The sequence below is a fragment of the Octopus sinensis genome, linkage group LG3 (assembly GCF_006345805.1).
Source record: "Octopus sinensis linkage group LG3, ASM634580v1, whole genome shotgun sequence".
NCBI classification, from domain to species: Eukaryota; Metazoa; Mollusca; class Cephalopoda; order Octopoda; family Octopodidae; genus Octopus; species Octopus sinensis.
The window spans coordinates 67449715-67457214 of record NC_042999.1 but is presented as its reverse complement, the minus strand read 5'-3'; positions in this window follow the sequence as shown (position 1 = coordinate 67457214).

Genomic DNA, 7500 nt, shown 5'->3' with positions numbered 1-7500 from the left:
AATCGATCCCAAGACTTATTCTTTGTAAGTCTAGTACTTATTCTAACGGTGGGGAGTCAAACACAGACACATATACGACGGGCTTCTTTAAGTTTCCGTCTACCAAATCCACTCACAAGGCTATAGTAGAAGACACATGCCCAAGGTGCCACACAGTGGGACTGAACCCGGAACCATGTGGTTGGTAAGCAAGCTACTTACCTCACAGCCTATCATGTGCCTGTGCGTGTATGTAAGTGATAGGTGTGATGGAGTGGAAGAACGTATGTGTAAGAATGTCAGTGATCGCTCACACATGTATGAGTAAGTGAAGAAATTAGGCGTTCGTGGATATGTGCTTGCATGCTGGTCTTTGAGAATATGTCTCTCAATGAGACATGGCGGCAGAGAGATAGAGTTGTGCGCATCTGTGCGCATAAGAATAAAGTGTGATTGTGTTAGGGAAGGCGGCTGAAAAGAGAAGCGTGCAGAACCTAATGTGTGTGTGTGTGGCGGGGAGGGGATGGCTAGAAGTGTAGGTTGGGTAAGTTAAGAGGAACGGATGGAAGTGCAAATGGGAATGGGCAGAGGAGAAGGGTAAGGAGGGGGCGCAGAGAGATAAGGGATATAATTAATGAGTGGATGAGGAAGTGCAGATTACAACATGTGAGAGGGTGAATCAGACCAAAATGCGTGGAAGTTTGAGTAAGGAAATAAGCTTCTGTTACGTTTTGAACGGAGTGGTGGAAAATGCAGTGTCGAAGATCAAAGCCGAAGACCAAGACCTGTTCGGTGGTGCGGTCAGCGAGGCGGAAATCTCGTTGCTAAGCCGGATGTCATTGAAGTACTCTGTTGATTTGTTGGACAGGAGGTGTCCGGTTTGCCCAATGTAGATCGAACTGTCAGAGGGAACATTGGACCGTATATACGTAGCTGTTAAAAGTACATCTGAAAGAATCGAATCCCTAATATGGAAGACATGGTTGTTGGGTCAGGCGAAGATGATGGTTTGAAAAAAAAGGGTAGCAGTAGCAGCGGGGATGAAAACAGGACAGAGATCCAGGAAGAGAACAGTTGTGAGGGAAGAGGATTTGTAGATGAGAAAATTGCAAAACTTGTGGGTGCGCCAAAAGAAGGGGTTGTGTGGAAGAGGGAAGAAACGAGAAGTGGTTGACAGGATCAGATTGGAGGAGGCCGAAGAATCAAAGAATAGTGTGCCAGAAGGGTAGGGTGGCGGGAAGGTGAGGTGAAAGGGGAAGACTTGGATGGGTTTCAACGTGGAATGTAAGGGCCAAGCTGGGCTCAGTAGCACGGTTGTGGGAAAGGGTATCTTGGATAAAGGTGGGTGGGTATTCGTGTCAAATAAACAGACTGGTCTGAGTTTCAGACTCATGATTCTCATCATCATCTCTTCTTCGCACAACGCCATGGCTGTATGGTTAAGTAGCTCACACTGCAACCACGTGTTCCTGGTTCAGTCCCACTGTGCGACATCTTGGGGAACAGACTTCATCTATAGTCCCTGATCAACAAATGCTGTGTGAGAAAACTTGGTAGACGGAAACCTGTCGTACATAAATATAACATTGGGTTGTCCAGAAAGTTCGTGGCTAATTTCTTTTCTACCCCAGGCACAAGGCCCGAAATTTTTGGGAAGGAGGCCAGTGGATTAGATCGACCTCAGTACGCAACTGATACTTAATTTATCGACTCTGAAAGGATGAAAGGCAAAGTCGACCTCGGAGGAATTTGAACTCAGAACGTAAAGACAGACGAAAAGTAAAAACAATATTCTTTTCTTTTCTAGACACAAGGCCCGAAATTTGATAGACTCCAGCACGTAAGTAGTACTTAATTTATCGACCCCGAAAGGATGAAAGGCAAAGTCGACTTCGACGGAAGTCAAAAACAATAATAAAACACAAATATATGTGAAGAATTTTGATTCCTTCTAGAGGCGCAAAATCCAAGTGACCACTCCCATCTCTGCTCACATTTAATTTCGCAATTCCGCAATAAAATGTTTAACAGAATTTGAGAGAAACGCATTCCTAACTACGCTATAAATAAATAAATATTCAATAATAATAATAATAATAATAATAATAATAATAATAATAATAATAATAATAACAACAACAACAACACTAATAATAATGTTCACAAACATACGTAGCTGGAGAAACACAGTGCATAGACACTCACATGTGCACACATGCACACACACATACACACGCATTCACAACATACACACACACACACACACACACACACACACACACACGCATACCCAGACACGCACAACACATATCTCAGATAAAGACGGAATATAAATACATTAATAGTAATAATCACAATTGTCATAAAAAGGACTCTCATTAATAATAATAATAATAATGATGACGATGATGATGACGATGATGATGACGATGACGATGACGATGATGATGATGATGATGATGATGATGATGATGACAAAAACAGCAACAACAACAAATGATAATTATTGTTGATAATAAATTGAATGATGGCGACTAAGATGACCTTTAAGATGATAATTGGGAAAATGACGAAGAAGATGATGAGGATGATGAGGATAGAGAAAACGGGTGAAAGGCAAACAATGAGGAACAATCTGATGAATATTTTAGAAATGTACCAATAAATTAATTAGAAATACCCACCATTATTTATATTAGAAATATTGATTAGAAACGTAAGCCCATTCAGATGGTTAGACATCCGTATGCATACATAGGTATCTAAATACATACATACGTGCATACATATATACACGTGTATGCATGTATGTATGTATGTATGTATGTATCTATCTTTCTTTCTCTCTCTATATATATATATACACACATACATATATATATATACAAATACATACATATATACATCCATACATATATATATATATATGTGTGTATACGTATGTATTTGTGTATATATGTATGTATGTATGTATGTAAGTATGTATGTATCTATCTTTCTATCTCTCTCTATATATACACATACATATATACATACATACGTGTATATATGTATATATAATATATATATATATATATATATATATATATATATATATATATATATATATATATATACACAAGCATACATATACATACATCCACAACATATATATATATGCACAGGGAGGGAGAGAGAGAGAGAGAGAGAGAGGAGAGAGAGAGAGAGAGAACGGCTTTTATTTCAAACACCTTATATGGAAGATATGACTATGAAAGAGCTTCATCCTTTCATTTAAATCGTCGACTTTGCCTTTCATCCTTTCAGGGTCGATAAATTAAGTACCAGTTACGCACCGGGGTCGATGTAATCGACTTAATCCCTTTGTCTGTCCTTGTTTGTCCTCTCTGTGTTTATCCCCTTGTGGGTAGTAAAGAAATAGGTAATAAGGTAAAGTGAAAGAATATTTGTAAATAGGTTTTGTATGTATGTATATATATTTTATATATATATATATATATATATATATATATATATATATATATATATATGTATATATATATGTATATATATGTATATATATGATATATATATGTATATATATATATGTGTGTTTGTGTGTGTGTGTGTGTGTGTGTTTGTGTGTGTGTGTGTGTGTGTGAGTGTATTCACCAACCTTGTAAGGTACACTTATTTCTCGACATGGATGAAGAGCAAAACTGTTCGCAGCGGGATTTGAACTCAGAACACTGAGAAATGGAATGATTACTGACGATCACAACTAGCCTATGCATGTATGTATGCATGTATGTATGTATGTATGTATGTATGTATGTATGTATGTATGTATGTATATATATATATATATTTATACATACTTTCATACACACACACATGTATACACACATATCTATATCTAGCTATCTATATATACATATAGTATGTATGTATATATATATAATATATATATATATATATATATATATATATATATATATATATATATATAAAGTTAATCCAAACAAGAAAACACAAAAACAAAAAAAAACACAACAACGCGAGGACATGGAACAAATAAAGTATTATTGGATGCTCAGGAAAGAAGGGAAATTTATTTATTGTGTGTGTGTGTGTCTGTATAATTATATGTTTGCTTATATTTTACGGATGAGCTAAAAAGAGTAAAATAAGAAAAAAGAAGTAACTGCAACAACCAAATCTCATAAACTACGTGAAAGCAAATTACCCTTTGATGGATTTTCCTCATAAAACCTATAGCAATAACATATTTATACACGCATATATATATATATATGGATGGATGGATGGATGGATGGATATATATATACACACAGAAACACGTAAATTTACACCTACACACTCTCATACACATAAATAAACATCAATATTTCACATGAAAATATTGTTTGAAATATCATTCTCTTGACTGCAACAGTCATACAACAAAAACATGGATCAATGAAGGATGACTCTCTTTGGTTGTTCAAACCTCTGGAAATAGCAGTTAAATTTATCTCAAGTTACAGCCAACAATCTTTAAACATAAAACAAAGATTACGTTGGGTAATATAGAACCAGATGCATCGTGCCTGAAGGAAAGATAAAAATTGCCAGAAATATAACAGAAATACGGGATGTTTGTCACGGAAGCATCTTTAATCAAAGATGGAAGACAGTGTTGATGTTCTTGGAATTTGAACATGGAACGTAAAAGGACGTAACAAAGTACTACAAGGCATTTTGCTAGTTTACCATTTCCTCTACTCTCTTGTCAATAATTACCATTCAAAAAAGCATTTAAAATTAGACCTAAAAATCCGCTGTTTCTCTTCTTATTTGCAATGCCACAGGACATTAACATATAATTCGCAATGCCACCAGATATTTATATATAACTCACATCATCATCTTCATGGCTCGGATTTTCGAACGAAGATCAGGAAGGCTATCCACGTTGCGTGCATGCACGCTCATTACTGACAAGTCAGATATGGGAAAGGCAGGTCCGTGAGCAGAGTCCACAGACGAAGGTAAAATCCGGTGTAATGTCAGAGGCGGCTCGCGCCTTCCTCCTGCGTCTCTTGTCTTTAAGCGCGTCTCTTCTTAGTTCCTCAAACTTGCTGACTGCGTTGAAGATCGTGTGGCGCCAGACATCACGGTCCGCAGCCAGGTCTGACCAGCATTGGTGGTTAATATGACATGCTGTTAGAGACTTCTTGAAGCAGTCTTTGTAGCGCTTCCTCGGAGCTCCTCTCTCTCGGTGGCCGGTGGAGAGTTTGCCAAACAGGGCAATCTTTGGAATGCAATGGTTCTCCATTCTGGAGACATGCCCTGCCCATCGGAGGTGGTACTTCAGTAGCGTGGCTTCAATGCTGGAGATCTCGGCCCGGTCCAAGACTTCAATGTTTGTGACGAAGTCACTCCAGTGAATGTTGAGGATGGTGCTGAGACATCGTTGGTGGAAGCGCTTGACAATTAAACTACGAACTACAGACAACTCCTGTCCTACGTTGATAATGCACATAGAAGACTAAGTAAAGAAAGCAAAACGATACACAAATATATAGTCCTTTACTACCCACATGGGGCTAAACACAGAGGGGACAAACAAGGACAGACAAAGGGATTAAGTCGATTACATCGACCCCAGTGCGTAACTGGTTCTAAATTTATCGACCCCGAGAGTATGAAAAGCAAAGTCGACCTCGGCGGAATTTGAACTCAGAACGTAACGACAGACGAAATACCGCTAAGCATTTCGCCCGGCGCGCTAACGTTTCTGCCAGCTCGCCGCCTCACGATACACAAATATATTGAGAGCAACCACAGATGACTAAGCACCTTTGCCCAGAAGATCTTACTCCACTGCATGAACCTATCACACAAAGACGACAAATATAATAAGAGTTACATGCAACTCTTCTATAACGTATAGAACAGGGGTTTTCAACTATTTTTTATCTATGGATCCCTTTGATTACTATTTTATTCTGGTGGACTCCCATAGCCATTCGATGTTTAAAAACTAGTTTTATAGAAACTTCTTTCGAAATTTCTATTTTGTTCTTCACACATTCACTTGTGTAGGTTGGACCATGTAAAACGTTAGAGAAAAATACCTGGCTGTTTCTTGCAATGTACACCAATACATACATCTAAAGCAAAATGCTTTCCAAAGACCTTTAAAATACTTCTGTGGATCACCAGTTAACTATTCTGTTGCACGGACCCCAAAAGTCTTATATGGACCTTCAAGGACCATATGGATCCCGGTTGAGAACCCCTGATATAGAAGATTTAGTAAAAATAGTAAAACAGGGATCAAACTTACTGAAACTTAAGCATAATCACAAATAACCAATCATCTTTGGATAACAAAGAAGAAACACCAACAATGGCGACATAAATCAATATATTGAATGCATCACCGATTATGATAGTTCTATCTGGGCCGCAATCTTAACACTACGAGCCGCAGTAAACTATGTACAGAAAACAGAGCATTATGCACGATCACGAGTTGTATACAAACTACAAGGTGTCCATAAAGTCTGGATGCATGGGGATTAACACATACTTTAAGAAATTATTATTTCTTATATTTAATTCTTTATGTTATGATTTTATTTACTCCATGTACCCACATGTGGATTAACACATATTTTAAGAAATTATTATTTCTTATATTTAATTGTTTATGTTATGATTTTATTTACTCCATGTACTCAGACTTTGTGGACACCCTGTATACCCACAAATCATAAGAAGAGTTAAAACTAAAAGACCACCTCCACATGCAAGTGACATAGTTTGTTACTGCGGTAAACTTCAACTCTCACAGTCCATGTCATCACATGTACAAATATCTCCAAATATATAGACACATGTACAACAACCTACAACTCTACTTAAAAAAAGCATCCTCAAAGCACTGCCTCTGACCAACTCCATTTTGCTTACCTCTGTCGTCGACACCTAGAGGTATACGGAGAATGGTTTGTCACTGGTAAGACAACAACATACCCATGCTTTTACACTGTACCTCATACCATTCTTCATTGCTGCCGGAGTGCGTAGTGTAGTCATCAGTAAAATGGAGACATGAAACAACTGGGAATTTGTATCTGAGGATCGTATCTGCTTGGTTGGCCGGACTACTTGTGTACCACAGGACTGTTCGAACCGCAATATCTTAATTTTAAACAGCATTTGAGCACCTAATCAATGGCAACTAGAATTTGAAGCAGGCTTGCACAACTAGTGCTCCAGATGCTTGCTGTTCACTTTAAAGTGATTGTCACAGTTGGGTTTCCTTAATAAATTTATCGATATTAATTCCTAATTTTTACACGTACAGAATGTATAAACATACACATGATATGCGTACATATATACATACTTATGGGCTGCCAATAACATTTTTCTCCGAACTCTTGGATTATTTTCTTTCCATAGCTGATAAGGGGTATCTTTCCCGAAATATAACGAAAGCTTTAAATAAACCATATAAGGTGATACAAT